Genomic DNA, 15,637 nt, shown 5'->3' on the forward strand with positions numbered 1-15,637 from the left:
TTTTGACATGTATTGCTGATAATATGTTCTTATAATTAGTTGTATTTCTGTTGTGTTGGTTGTGATCTCTCCTATCTCATTCATAATTTTATTTAGTTGGGTCCTTTCTCTTTTCTTTTTGATAGGTCTGGCCAGGGGTTTATCGATCTTATTAATTCTTTCAATGAGGCAGTTCCTAGTTTTGTTGATCTATTCTTCTGTTCTTTTGGCTTCTATTTCACTGATTTCTGCTCTAATCTTGTTAATTCTCTTCTCCTCCTGGGTTTAGGCTTTATTTTCTGTTCTTTCTCCAGCTCCTTTAGGTGTAAGGTTAGGTTGTATATTTCAGGACTTTCTTGTTTTTTTGAGAAAGGTTTTATATTGTTAAATACTTCCTTCTTAGGACCCTTGTTAGATGCATTCCCAAAGGTTTTGAATAGTTGCATTTTGGTTTTAATTTGTTCCCATGAATTTAAAAAAATTTTTCTTTAATTTCTTGGTTGACCCATTCATTTTTTAGTAGGATACTCTTTAACCTCCATGTATTTGAGTTCTTTCCAAGTTTCCTCTTGTGATTGCATTCAAGCTTCAATGCATTGTGGTTTGAAAATATGCAGGGCATGATCTCAGTCTTTTGGTAGTGATTGTGACCTGATTTGTGACCTGGTATGTGATCTATTCTGGAGAACGTTCTGTGTGCACTCGAGAAGAATATGTATTTTGTTGCTTTAGGATAAAATGCTCTGAATTTTATCTGTGAAGTCCATCTGGTCCAATGTGTCATTCAAAGCCCTTGTTTCTTTGTTGATCTTCCGTGTAGATGATCTGACCATTGCAGTGAATGGAGTGTTAGTCTCCTGCTATTATTGTATTTTTATCAATGTATTTCTTTAATTTTGTTACTAATTGGTTTATATAATTGGCTTCTCCCACATTAGGGGCATAAATATTTACAATTGTTAGATCTTCTTGTTGGATAGACCCTTTAATTATGATACAGTGTCCTTCCTCATCTCTTATTACAGTCTTTGGTTTAAAATTTTATTTGTTTGATATAAGGATTTCTACCTAAGGTTTCTTTGATGTCTATTAGCATGATAAATAGTTTTCCACCCTCTTACATTCACTTTGAAGGTGTCTTTGGTTGTAAAGTGAATCTCTTGCAGACAGCATATTGATGGGTATTGCTTTTTTATCCTTTCTGATACCCTATATCTTTTGATTGGAGCATTTAGGCCATTTACATCAGAGTAACTACTGAAAGATATGAATTTAGTATTTTGTATTACCTGTAAAGTCACTGTTTCTCTATATTTTTTCTTTTCCTTCCTTTCTGGTCTATGTTTCTTTTGGACTCTCTTTGCTTAAAGGACCTCCTTTAATATTTCTTATGGGGCTGTTTTAGTGATCACAAATTCTGTTAGTTTCTCTTTGTCCTGGAAGATTTTTATCTCTCCTTTTATTTTGAATGATAGCTTTACTGCATGAAGTATTCTTGGCTGCATATTTTTCTCATTAACACCCTGAATATATCATGCCATTCATTTCTGGCCTGCCATGTCTCTGTGGATAGGTCTGCTGCCAGTCTAATGTTTCTACTCTTGTAGGTTATGGATCTTTTGTCTCAAGCTGATTTAGGGTTTTCTTTTTGTCTCTGAGATTTGCAAGCTTCACAATAATATGTCAAGGTGTAGACCTGTTTTTATTGATTTTGAAGGGGGTTCTCTGTGCCTCTTGAACTTGAATGCCTGTTTCCTTTCCCAGATTAGGAAAAATTTCAGCTATAATTTGCTCCAATATACCTTCTGAACCCCACCCCCAATCTTTCCTCTTCTTATGGGATCCCAAATTATTCTAATATTGTTTTGCTTTATGGTATCACTTATCTCTTGAATTCTCCCCTCATGATCCAGTAGTTATCTTTTTTCTCAACTTCTTTATTCCCCATCATTTTGTCTCCTATATCACTAATTCTCTCTTCTGCCTCATTTATCCTAGCAGAGCCTCCATTTTTGTTTGCATCTCATCAGTAGCCTTTTTTAATTTTGACTTGATTACATTTTATTTCTCCAGAAAGGGATTCTCTAGTGTCTTCTGTGCTTTTTTCAAGCCCAGCTAATATCTTTATAATCATTATTTGAACTCTAGTTTCAACATTTTACTTATGTCCATACTGATTAGGTCCCTGGCTGTTAATACTGCCTCTTGTACCCTTTTTTGGATGTTGAGTTTTTCCATCTTGTTATTCTGTCCAGAGAAGAATAGGTATATGAAAGAACAAACAATAAAATGGCAATAATCAGACAGATGAACAGAACAGAGCAATTCACTGGCTCCTGTGTGTATTTTGGTCTGTTTGTTAGAAAATTAGATCCCAGGGGCACCAGAGTGACTCAGTATTTGAGTGTCTGCCTTTGGTTCAGGTCTCAGGTTGTTTTCCCAGGGTCCTGGGATTGAGTCCCACATAGGGCTCCCTGCAGGGAGCCTGCTTCTCCCTCTGGTATCTCTGCCTCTGTCTCTGTGTCTCTCATGAATAAATAAATAAGATCTTTTTTTTTTTTTAAGAAAATTAGATCTGAAAATTGTAAAGGAATAAAAACTTATATGGGTATAAAATAACATTAAATACAAAGAGGATAGAATGTAACTATAAAAATGAAAATTAAAAGATAAAAAAGAAAGAAAAGAAAAGAAAGAATATAAATAAGTGAACAGAACAGAGCAATCAATACACTATATCCTGGGCATACCTTTATCTGTTAGAAGAAATTATAAAGAAAGAAAACTTATATATATACAAAAATAAAATTAAAAATGAAAGGAGAGAATGTAACTGTAAAGATAAAAAATTTAAGTCTTCTGAAAAAAGAGAGAATGTAATCAGACAGGTGAAGAGAACAGAGCAATACACCAGATTTTGGGTGAATTTTGGTCAGTTTGTTAATTGCATCCCAAAATTGCAAAAAAAGTAAAATTTATATATAAAATAAAATTAAATACAATGAAAGGATAGAATGTAACTGTAAAAATGAAAATTGAAAAAGATTTTTAAGAGTTGATAAAATAAATTGAAAAGGAAAGAGAAAAAATTAAAGTGAAAGACTAAAGAATTATGAGAAAAAGAACATGAATTCAAAATACTATTTTCCCCTAACACTTGAGTTTTGCAGTTCTGTGTCATTGGTAAACTTGGTCTTAGTGGATGTTCTTGCTGGACTGCTGGGGAAGGGGCCTGTTACGCTGATTCTCATGTGTCCTCACCCCAGGGTGGAATTGCACTGCCCTTGCCAGAGGGCCAGGCTACATAATCTGCTCCAGTTTGCTCTAGGTGGCTTTTATTTTGTGAGGATTTCCCTGCAGCTTTAGAGGATGAGAGTGAAAATGGCAGCCTCTCAGTCTCCAAAGCCAGAGCTGAAAGCTCAGGTTCCCCCTCCTCAGTGTGCCCTCAGGGAAAAGCAGTCAATCACTCCCCTCTTCCTTGCTTCCAGGTCTTTGTCCTCAGTCAGTCTATGCTCACCTAGCCTGTGAGGAGCATTTCCATCTCAGGCAGTGACTTGCTTTAAGTCTCCAAACCCTGCAGACTCCTGCAGCATACTCTTCTGCCGCTCCTCCCTGGGGAGGAAGAGGGGTCTTGCTGAGGTTCTACTGCTTGCTGAGCCCCTGCTTGGAGAGCTGTCACCTGACTGCCTTGATTTGTGGTTTATAGCAACACCAAGCTGAAAGGCCACTCCTTGGGCGCACTGATTGCAGCTGGCTTCCTGGCTCTGATGCTTGGGGACTATTCCACACTCCGGCACCCCTGTTCTTTCTGTGACCCCATGGATCCTGAGACCACCTAGGATTCTGCTGCACTTCGCCACCTAAGTACCTTTCAGGCAGAGACATCCTTCACTGGAGCAGACTTCTAAAGTTGGGATTTTGTACTCTGCTTCTGTATCACTTCCCAGTGGCCAGTTTACAGAGGCTCCCTCTGCTTGGGATCTGTTTTCTGATATGTCACCTTGGATTTACTTCTCTGCATCTCCTACCTTGCAGAAAGTGGTCACTCTTCTATTTGTAGAATTTCAGTAATTTTTTTCTTAGATCTCTGGTTGAGTTCACCAGTGGTCAGAAAGATTTGACAGCTATCTAGCTGAATTCCTGGCACTAGACAAAACTAAGGTCTCCTACTCCTCTGCCATCTTAGATAATGTTACATATTATAAAACATTTGGACTATTAACATCTTGCTATCAAATGTAATTGAATTAATTTTTTAGTTGCAATTTTTATTAAGAGAATAGTAAACATTGCTTTGTTTTAATTTAATTTTTATAAAACAACTATGTGCATAGACTTGAAAAACAGTAACTTTGAACAGAATTTGAGGGTTTGAGGGCAGCGCTGGTGGCCCAGTGGTTTAGCGCTGCCTTCAGCCCAGGGCCTGATCCTGGGGACCTGGGATCGAGTCCCACGTCAGGCTCCCTGCATGGAGCCTGCTTCTCCCTCTGCCTCTCTCTCTCTCTCTCTCTCTCTGTGTCTGTCATGAATAAATAAATAAAATCTTAAAAAAAAAAGAATTTGAGGGCTTTGAAAAGATGAAAAAATCGCTTTTCTGAATTTATAGGTATTTACAATTCAGAAATCCTGTTTCATCTGTAAGGGTTAGGTTTCTAAAATTCTCATGGCAGGGGTTTCCTAAAGTTTTATTTATTTCTTGGTCATGGTACTTAAAAACAAGACAGGAAGGATAATAGAGAGTAGATGTGTCAAAGCTTAGATATATATATGCATCTGAGCATGTATTTATACATATAAACATATATAATTTAAATGATACTAAAATATAAAATGCAGGTACACTAGATAACAAGAATATTAATGAATTATTTATAGTTTCTTTAAATAATAACAGCAAATATCTAATTGGTTCTCCTTTATTTTTGATTGGAAAGGGGGGGGGGAGCTAGCTTCTCCTACACAAACCATGGTTTTTTACTCTCTCATCATTCAAGTTCAAGTTGAACTTAATTGTGTATTTGTGGCTTTGAGAGATTTTAATGGCTAAGCATGACTAACTGGCCCTGTTCAATAGCTTAGAACCCGTCAGAAGATACTTACTGCAAGTAACTTTTGGTTGTGGAAAGTGTGATCTTTAGGGAAAGTTGTGTTGGGTTGCTTTTAGTGTATGCTAAAATGCTAAAGCTGGATATTTTTAGAGTAATTTTCCCATCATTATTCCCCTAAAGTAGCAACAGAAAAAGGAGAATAAAGGCAAGAGAGATCTGTGCTTTCTCAGAGACAATGCTATGGTTCTTGACCATCTGATTGATGCTAGTTACAGAAATGGCCCAGCAGTGCCCACATATTAGACCTGGAATTGTCATGGTTGCTGAAAATGTTTAGAGAAGGAAATTCTCTAAACTTATGTAAAGGTACATAATGTAAAAGGAACTTAATGGTCAGGGAGGGAAAACTCTAAATATACCTGACTGCATTAAACTACAGAATTATAGAATCCTATGTTACTAAAGCTGGAAGAAACCTTAGACGTTTTCTAGTTTAACCTTTTCATTTTTCATCTATTGTAGAGATATTTAAAGCTGTGTCTAAGGTACCATTGGCTCAATTCTTTTCTAATTTATTTTGACAGTCATAACAGTCAAACCAATTGTGTGTAAAAGAGACACAGAGACAATTTCAATGGGGGTATTAACCTCTTGATACATTATTTTAAATATCAGTCATAAAAAAGCCAGAGTTTAGAAGCCCAGCTTATGGTTTATGTCATCTTGCATATTTTAAATGCACCATAGTTGAAATTTAAATGCCAAATTGTCTAGATATCACATACTGCCAAATATGCCTTACATAGACAAGGACTATGCTATTTATAACCTATAGAACACCGTGAAAAACCTCATTTTCCTAAGTGTAAAGTGTGGAAGCTAGGATGAAAGAAAGAGTTTCACTTGATTTATAAGCTTTAAAATGTTATAAATAAGGAACCCCAAACCAAGACCTGGCTTCCAACTTTTGATGAGTATTTATTTGACTGCATAAACTCTCTCTCTGCATGAACTGCCTCATTCTAGTTAAAACATTTTTTTCAAAGTGTTCTAAAAAATTGTCTTCCAAGTAGGTGTGAGTCGTGTACAAGGTAGTGAAATTCACCAAAATAAATTTTTAAAAGTTCACACAGTTTTTCTGGATAAAAATGGAGAGAACCAAAAAAAAAGTAAAAAAAAAAAAAATGGAGAGAACCTCTCAAGGATGTGTATATGAGGCAAAATAAGGGCTTAAAGGAAGCACAGAAATCCTTTCAGCCTATCAGGTCACTGTGTACTTTTTTTCGGGCAGAGAGCAAGATGGAAATTAATATGCAGTGATTTTATTAGGGGAGCTGGCTATGAAAGAAAATAAGAGAGAGTGTTGGAAAAGGCCAAGAGAATCATTAGATCATGAAGTAAACCTGACTTTGAGTTAAAGAGAATGAAAAGCTTGGTAGAACTGCTGTGCAATCTGGGGAAGGTTCATCAAGGCCTTGAGTCTTATACCTCCCAGGGACCAGGAACCCATCTGCTTGAGTAGCTCTGCTGCACATGTGGGAGTTACAGCCTTGGGGCAAAGGCTCAGAAGGATTTCATAGAACAGCAGCTGGGGCCCCTGATCAATTTCACTAATACACTATCTGCATCATGAATTGTCATGGCTGCTACATCAAACCAAAATTATGGGCAAAATGATGAAACAGACAATTTAATCTGCATTCTCTCCATCTTTCTTTCTTCACCACATCTCTTTTCCTTTGTAAAATGTTGCTTCTTTCCTACTCCTCTTGGACACTCAGTTAAAGCCTTTGAAATATCTTCTACTTCTGGAAAATAGTTTGTTCCTAGAAAAGATCTGATATTCACAGTAGAGCAAAATTCCATGTTCTTTAAATATTTTGCTTTTTTATCTCCTAAAAGAGTAAAAAAATGAGGTACTCACGCACAAATTCTTGGTTTGGAGGGCCTTATTAAAGCTTATAAATCAAGTGAAACTCTCATCCTAGCTTCCACATTTTATACTTAGGAAAATGAGGTTTTTCATGGTGTTCTGTAGATTATAAATAGTATAGTTCTTGTCTATTTAAAGGCATGTTTGGCAGTATGTGATGCCTAGACAATTTGGGATTTAAATTCCAACTATGGTGCATTTAAAATAGGCAAGATAGGAGAGTATCCAAGATAGAAACGTGGGAAGACCCTGAACTTGTCTCTTCCACTAATATACCAAATCTGTACCTATTTATAGGGCAGTACCTCCTGAAGAAGAACTGAGGATTGACTGAACAGCTTCTGTACAATGAAAGAGAGGAAGGCCACATAGAGAATGGCAAGAGAGTCAGAAACAAGGTAACTAAGGGAACCCCTATACCCAATGCTGCAAACTGCAATGGGGAGGGATATTATTGAGGGACTGTCAGAAAATTTGTCATCTGTGGGGCACAGAAACCACCCCCTCCACAGTTTAAGAGAGCAACTAGAATGAATATAAGGTTTCCAGCCTCAGAACTCTGCCAAATGGCAGCGGAACTGCTGTAACTCTCTCCAGGTTGTAGGGGGGTTGTGGGGAGTGTGTTGGTTTTTGTCTTCCTCCTCCACCTTGATAGTGTAGATGGAAGTAGGTTGTGAGCACACTAGTTGGCCTACTGCCTCATTGAGCTGCAAGTCTCTAGCCCACACCAGCACAAGCCATCCCACCAAGGTGGCCTCAGTGCAGAACATACTGGGACACCCCTGTTGAGTACTCACTTCAGGTCTAGCCAAGATGTCAAGATGACAATGGCACAAAGCACCCTGGAACACTCCAGGCTGATACCACTTTGGCTATAAATGAGTTAGCAGGCATGCCTGCATCCCATCATGGAGATTCCCAGTACCCTCTTTCCCACTTGCCTAACCAACTTAAGAATCTCTTATAGTTTACCTCCCTCTCTGTTTTCATCTTATTTTATTTTTCCTTCCCTTCCCTATGTTCATTTGTTTTGTTTCTTAAGTTCCATATGCGAAATGGAACTGATATGATATTTGTCTTTCTCTGACTGACTTATTTCACTTAGCATCGTACCCTCTAGTTCCATCCAAGTCTTATAAATGGCAAGATTTCATTCTTTTTGATGGCCAAGTAATATTCCGTGTGTGTGTGTGTGTGTGTGTGTGTGTGTGTGTAATATGCATACCACATCTTCTTTATCCATTCATCAGTTAATGGACATGTGGGATTTTTCCACAATTTCATAATTTGACTATTGTTAATAGTGCTGCTATAAACATTGGGGTACATGTACCCCTCTGAATCAGTATTTTTGTAGACTTTGGATACACCTAGGAGTGAATTGCTGGATCACAGAATAGTTCTATTTTGAACTCTTTGAGGAACCTCTATACTATTTTCCAGTTTGCATTCCCACCAACAGTATAAGAGGGTGCCTTCTTTTCTGCATCCTTGCCAATATCTGTTGTTTCCTGAATTGTTGATTTTGGCCATTCTGACAGGTATGAGGTGGTATCTCATTGTAGTTTTGATTTGTATTTCCCCGATGATGAGTGATGTTGAGCATTTTTTCATGTGTCTATTAGCCATTTGTATGCCTTTTTTGAAGAAATGTCTGTTCATGTCTTCTGCCCATTTCTTAACTGAATTGTTTATTTTGGGGGTGTTGAATCTGGTAAGTTCTTTATAGGTTTTGGATACTAGCCCTTTATCCAATATGTCATTTGCATATATCTTCTCCCATTCTGTAGGTTGCCATTTAGTTTTGTTGATTATTTCCATTGTTGTGCAGACGATTTCTATCTTGAGGAAGTCCCAAAAATTCATTTTTGCTTTTGTTTCCCTTGCCTCTGGATACATGTCTAGTAAGAAGTTATACTGGCTGATGTCAAAGAGGTTGCTGCCTGTGTTCTTCTCTAGGATTTTTATGGTTTCCTGTCTCATATTTCTTTCTTTCATCCACGTTGAATTTTTTGTATATATGGTGTAAGAAAGTGGTCCAGTTTCATTCTCCTGCATGTTGCTGTCCAGTTTTCCCAACACTGGAGAAACTGTTTTTTTTCTCCATTTGACAGTCTTTCCTGCTTTGTTGAAGATTAGTTGACCAAATAGTTGAGTCCATTTCTAGGTTCTCTATTGTGTTCAAACAAAACAGACTTTAAAACAAAGACTGTAATAAGAGACAAAGAAGGGCATTACATAATAATAAAGAGATCAATCCAACAAGAGGCTATAACAGTTGTAAGTATCTATGCACCCAACATTGGAGCACTAAATTCATAAATATTAACAGACATAAAGATAGAAATTGACAGTAATACAATAATATTATGGGACTATAACACTTTGCGTCAATGGATAGATCATCGAGGCAGACAATCAATAAGGAAACAGGGTCATTAAATGACACATTAGACCAGGTGGACTTAATAGATATATTCATAACATTCCCTCCAAAAACAACAGAACACATTCTTTTCAAGTGCACATGGAATATTCTCCAGATCACATATTAGGTCACAAAATCGGTCTCAGTAATTTTAAGAAGGTTGAGATCATATCAAGCATCATTTCCAACCATGGTATGAAACAACAACAACAAAATCACAAGAAAAAAACTAGAAAAAATTAAAACACGTGGAGGCTAAATAACATGTTATTAAACAACCAGTAGGCCAATGAAGAAATCAAGGAGGAAATTTAAAAAATGCATAAAAACAAATGAAAATGAAACCGAATGGCCCCAAATCTCTGAGATATAGTGAAAGCATTTATAAGAGAGAGATTTATAGCAATACAGGCCTACCTCAAGAAACAACAAAAATTTCAAATAAACAATCTAAACTTACACCTAAAGGAACCAGAAAAAGAATAAACAAAGCCCAAAGTTGGTAGAAAGAAGGAAATTATAAATATTGGGATGGAAATAATAAAAAAGAACAATAGAAAAATTCAATAAAACCAGCTGGTTCCTTGAAAAGATCAACTAAATTGATAAACTTTTAGCCAGACTCATGAAGAAAAAAAGAGAGAGGACCCAAATAGATAAAACGAGAAATGAAAGAGAAGAGAAATAACAATCACCACCCCAGAAATACAAAAGATACGAGAGTACTACAAAAATATCATATGCTAACAAATTGGACAACGTAGAAGAAGTGCATAGAAACATGCAATCTTTTAAAACCGAATTAGAAAGAAATAGAAAATCTGAATAGATCATTTACTAGTAGTGAAATTGAATTGGTAATCAAAAACTCCTACCAGATGGATTCACTGGAAAATTCTACCAAACATTAAAATCTACTTTCCTTAAATTATTCCAGAAAGTAGAAGAGGAGGAAAGCTTTAAAATATATTGTACAAGGTCAGCATTGTGTTGATTCCAAAACCAGACAGACACTACAAAAAAAGTAAACCACAGGCCAAAATCCCTGATGAATATAGATGCAAAAATCCTTAACAAAATGTTAAACCACATTCAAAAATATATTAAAAGGATCAGATCAGGTGGGGTTTATTCCAGCGATACAAGGATGGTTCAATATTTGCAAATTCTATCAGTGTGATATATGTCATATTAACAGAATGAAGGATAAAAACAGCATGATCATCTTAATAGATGCAGAGAAAGCATTGACAAAATTCAACATCTGTTTATGATAAAAGCAAAGTAGGTTAAGATGGAACATATATCAACATAAGAAAGGCCATATATGACAAACCCACAGCTAATTACTCAATGGTGAAAAACTGAGAGCTTTAACAAGAGAAGGATGTCCACTCTTACCACATTTATTCAACACAGAACTGGAAGTCCTAGATATAGCAATCAGGAAAGAAAAATAAGTAAAAGGTATTTGAATTAGGAAGGAAGAAGTAACACTGTCAGTATTTGCAGATGATGTCGTACTGTGTATAGAATAGCTAAAGATTCAACACACACACACAACTATTAGAATTAATAAATGAACTTAGTAAAGTTGCAAGATGTAATATGTTCTATATGCTAATAATGAAGTAGCAGAAAGAAATTAAGAAATAATTCCATTTACAATTACACTAAAATAAGATACCTAGGAATAAATTTAACCAAGGAAGCAAAAGACCTGTACCCTGAAAACCATAAAACATTGATTAAAGAAATTAAAAATGACACAAATGGAAAGTTTTATCATGCTTTTAGATTGGAAGCATTAGTTTTGTTACTTAGGCATCAAAAGGAATGAAATCCTGCCGTTTGTAATGATGTGGATGGAACTAGAGGGTATGATGCTAAGCAAAGAAGTCAGAGAAAGACAAATACCATATGATTTCACTTATATGTGGAATTTAAGAAACAAAACAGATGAACATAGGGAAGGGAAGGAAAAATAAAGTAAGATGAAAACAGAGAGGGAGGCAAACTATAAGAGATTCTTAACTATAGAGAACAAACTGAGGGTGGATGGAGGGGAGATGGGTGGGGGAATGGTAAATGAGTGATGGACATTAAGGAAGGCACTTGATGTAATGAGCATTGGGTATTATATGCAACTAATGAATCACTAAATTCTACCCCTGAAACTAATAATACTATATATGTTAACTAAGTTGAGTTTAAGTAAAAAAATTAAAAATATCTATACTACTCAAAGCAATCTAAAGCTGCAGTGCAATCCCTATCAAAATAGCAATTGTATTTTTTATGGAACTGAAACAATCCTAAAATTTGTGTGGAACCACAAAGGAACCTGGATATCCAAAGCAATCTTGAGAAAGAAGAACAGAGCTGTAATTTCACAATCCAAGTCTACAAGATATATTGCAGAACTATAGTAATGAAAACTGTATGTTATTGGCACAAAAATAGACATGTAAATCAATGGAATAGAATCGAGAACCCAGAAATAAACCCATACTTATATGGTCAATTAATCTACAACAAAGGAGGCAAGACTATACACTATACTAAATGGTGCTGGAAAAACTGGACAGTGACAAGCAAAAGAATGAAACTGGACCACTTTCTTACACCACGCACAAAAATAAACTCAAAACTGATTAAAAATCTACATGTGAAACCTGAAACCACAAAGCTCCTAGAAGAAAACATAGGCAGTAATTTCTTGGGCATTGACTGTAGCAACATTTTTCTAGATATGTTTCATCAGGCAAGGGAGACAAATGCAAAAATAAACTATCAGGACTACACCAAAATAAAAAGCTTTTTCACAATGAAGGAAACCATCAGCAAAATGACCAAGCAACCTGCCAAATGGGAGAAGATATTTGTAAATGATATATATGATAAGGAGTTAATATTCAAAATCTATAAAGAATGTATGCAACTTGGCATCAAAACAATCTGATTAAAAATAGGCAGATTATCTGAATATATTTTTTTTCAAAGAAGATATACAGATGGCCAATAGACATATAAAAAGTTGCTGAAAATCACTAATTATCATGGAAATGCAAGTTAAAACCACTATGAGATATCACCTTATATCTATCAGAATGACTACCAAGAAAGAAATAACAAGTGTTAGTAAGGTTGTGGAGCAAAAGGAACCTTTGTGCCTTTTGGGGGAAATATATATTGGTACAGCCACTGTGGAAAACAGTATGGAGGTTCCTTAAAAAAATTAAAAAAATATATCATATTACACAGTACTTCCACTACTGATTGTTTATGCAAAGAAAATGAAGACACTAAATCAAAAAGATATATGCATCCATATGTTTATTGCAGCATTATTTGCAATGCCCAACTTTTGAAGCAACTTAAACATCCATCAATAGATGAATGGATAAAGAAGACGTGAGATATAAATAGCCCACCCACACACACTGAAATATTACTCAGCCACAAAAGGGAATGAGATCTTACCATTTGCCATTTATGACAATGTGGGTGGACCTAGAGGGTATTATGCTAACTGAAATAAGTCAGACCTAGACCAATGCTATATGATTTTACTTATATGTGGAAACTAACAAAACAAATAAACAAATAGATAAACAAAAAGCCAAAACAGACCCATAAATACAGGGAACGAACTGGTGGTTGCCAGAGGGCAGGTGATGGTGGTTGGTGGGATGGGTAAAATAGGTAAACTAAGTAAGAGATACAAGCTTCTAGTTATGGAATGAATAAGTCATGATGATGCAAGGTATAGCATAGGGAATATAGTCAATGGTTGTGATAGTGTTGTATGGTAACAGATGTTAGCTATACTTGTAAGGTAGTATAAAATAGAGTTGTCAAATCACTATGTTGTACACCTGAAACTATGTAACATTATGTGTGAGCTATGCTACAGTGATAAAAGAAAATAAAACATGCAAGATAACATAATAGCATTCACAAATTTTGATTTAGACATCTATAAATTTTCTCCTGAAATACCTTTGGGTATCATGGTGGCAACACTCTTCCCTAAGATTTCATAATGAGGCACAGTTTTATTGCTCACTATACAGAAATAACTTGGAGATATGAGTTTGGTTCTAGAGCACTGTAATAAAGTGAATATGGCAGTGAAGCATGTTAAATGCATTTTGTCACTTCCCAGTGCATATAAAAGTTATATTTACATTATATTGTAGTCTATTATGTATGCAATTATATTATGTCTAAAAAAGTATATACCTTAATTAAAAAGTAATTTATTGCTAAAAAATGCTAACTTTCATCTGAGCTTTCAGTGAGTCCTCTATTATCTTTTTGCTGGTGAAAGGTTAACTAGTCAGGGTGGTGGTTGCTGAAGGTTGAGGTGGCTGGGGCTGTTTCCTAAAAGAAAACAATGGTAAAGTTTGCCACACAGATTGCCTCCTATATTCACAAATCATTTCTTTGTAGCATGTGATGCTGTTTGACAGCATTTTATCCGCAGTAGAATGTCTTTCAAAATTGAAGTCAATCCTCTCAATCATGCTACTGCTTTATCAACGAAATTTATGTAATATTCTAAATCCTTTGATGTCATTTCAAAAGTTTTCACAGCATTTTCACCAGGAGTAGATTCTGTCTCAAAAAACTACTTTCTTTGCTCATCCATAAAAAGCAACTCCTCATCCTTTCAAGTTTTTTTCATGTGATCGCAGTAATTTAGTCATATCTCCAGGCTCCAGTTCTAATTCTAGTTCTCTTGCTGTTTTCACCACATCTTCAGTTACTTCCTCGACTGAAATCTTGAACTCCTCAAAGTCATCCATGAGGATTGGAATCAACTTCTTCCAAACTCCTGTTGATACTTTGACCTCTTCCCATGAATCATGAATGTTCTTAGCGGCATCTAGCACGGTTTCTCCTTTCCAGAAGATTTTCACTTGACTTTTCCCATATCCATCAGAGGAATCACTATCTATGGCAGCTATGGACTTACAAAATTTATTTCTTAAATAATAAGACTTGAAGGTCAGGATTACTCTTTATCCATGTTTTGCAGAATGGATGTTGTGTTAGCAGCCATGAAAACAACATTAATCTGTTGTCATTCTATATCGGAGCTCTTGGGTGACCTGGTGCATTGTTAAGGAGCCATAATATTTTGAGAGAAATATTTTTTTTCTGAGCAGTAGGTCTCAAGAGTGGGTTTTAAATATTCAGGAAACTGTATTGTAACCAGATGTGCTGTCATCCAGGCTTTGTTATTCTATTTCTAGAGTACAGGGAGGGTAGATTTAGCATTACTCTTAAGGGCCTCTTAGGATTTTTGGAATAGTAAATGAGTATTGGCATCAACTTCAAATCACCAGCTGCATTAACCCCTAACAAGAGAGTCAACCTGCTCTTTGAAACTTTGAAGCCAGGCATTGACTTCTCCTCTCCAGCTATGAGAGCCTTAGATGGCATCTTCTCCCTTTTCATCTACCTTGAAAATGTGTTGTTTAGTGTAGCCACCTTTATTCATTATCTTAGCTAGATCTCCTGGATAAGTTGTTGTACTTTTCACACCAGCACTTTCTGCTTCTTCATCTTGCAGTTTTATATTATGGAGGTGGCTTCTTTCCTCAAGCTTCACAAACTATCCTTTACTGGCTTCACACTTTTCTTGTGCAGCTTCCTCACCTCTCTTAGCCCTCATAGAATTGATGAAACTTAGGGCCTTGCCCTGGATTGGGCTTTAGTTGGAGGAAATGTTGTGGTTGGTTTGATACGTTATCTAGACCACTAAAATTTTCTCCATGTCATCAATAAGGCTGTTTTGCTTTCTTATCACTTGTGTGTTTACTAGAGTAGCACTTTTAATTTCCTTCAAGAACTTTTGCTTTGGGACGCCTTGGTGGCTTAGCAGTTGGGCGTCTGCCTTTGGCTCAGGGTGTGATCCCAGGATGCCTGGATCGAGTCCCACATCGGGCTCCCTGCATAGAACCTGTTTCTCCCTCTGCCTGTGTCTCTGCCTTTCTCTCTGTGTCTCTCATGAATAAATAAATAATTTTTTTTTAAAAGAGCTTTTGCTTTGCATTCACAACTTGGCTGTTTGGTGCAAAAGACTTAGCTTTTATCCTATCTTGATTTTTTTAACATGCCTTCCTTAGCTTGTAATCATTTCTAGTTCTGATTTAAAGTGAGAGACATGGAACTTTTCACTGGAACATTTAGAGGCCATTGTAGGGTTGTTAACTGGCCTAATTTCAATGTTGTTGTGTT

The 15,637-nt window shown here is 36.1% G+C and overlaps 1 long non-coding RNA gene across 3 annotated transcripts in view; it reads left to right on the plus strand.

The window, feature by feature from the left end:
• The window catches only part of LOC118350430 (uncharacterized), a 63,242-nt gene that overhangs the window by 40,290 nt on the left and 7,315 nt on the right, over positions 1-15,637 (plus strand). For all 3 annotated transcript variants that reach the window (XR_007401303.1, XR_004804206.2, XR_004804207.2), the window contains exon 2: positions 7,258-7,358. This is a non-coding gene — a long non-coding RNA (uncharacterized LOC118350430). The remainder of the gene's footprint in view (positions 1-7,257; positions 7,359-15,637) is intronic.

Source organism: Canis lupus, chromosome 12 (assembly GCF_003254725.2).
Source record: "Canis lupus dingo isolate Sandy chromosome 12, ASM325472v2, whole genome shotgun sequence".
Taxonomy (NCBI): Eukaryota; Metazoa; Chordata; class Mammalia; order Carnivora; family Canidae; genus Canis; species Canis lupus.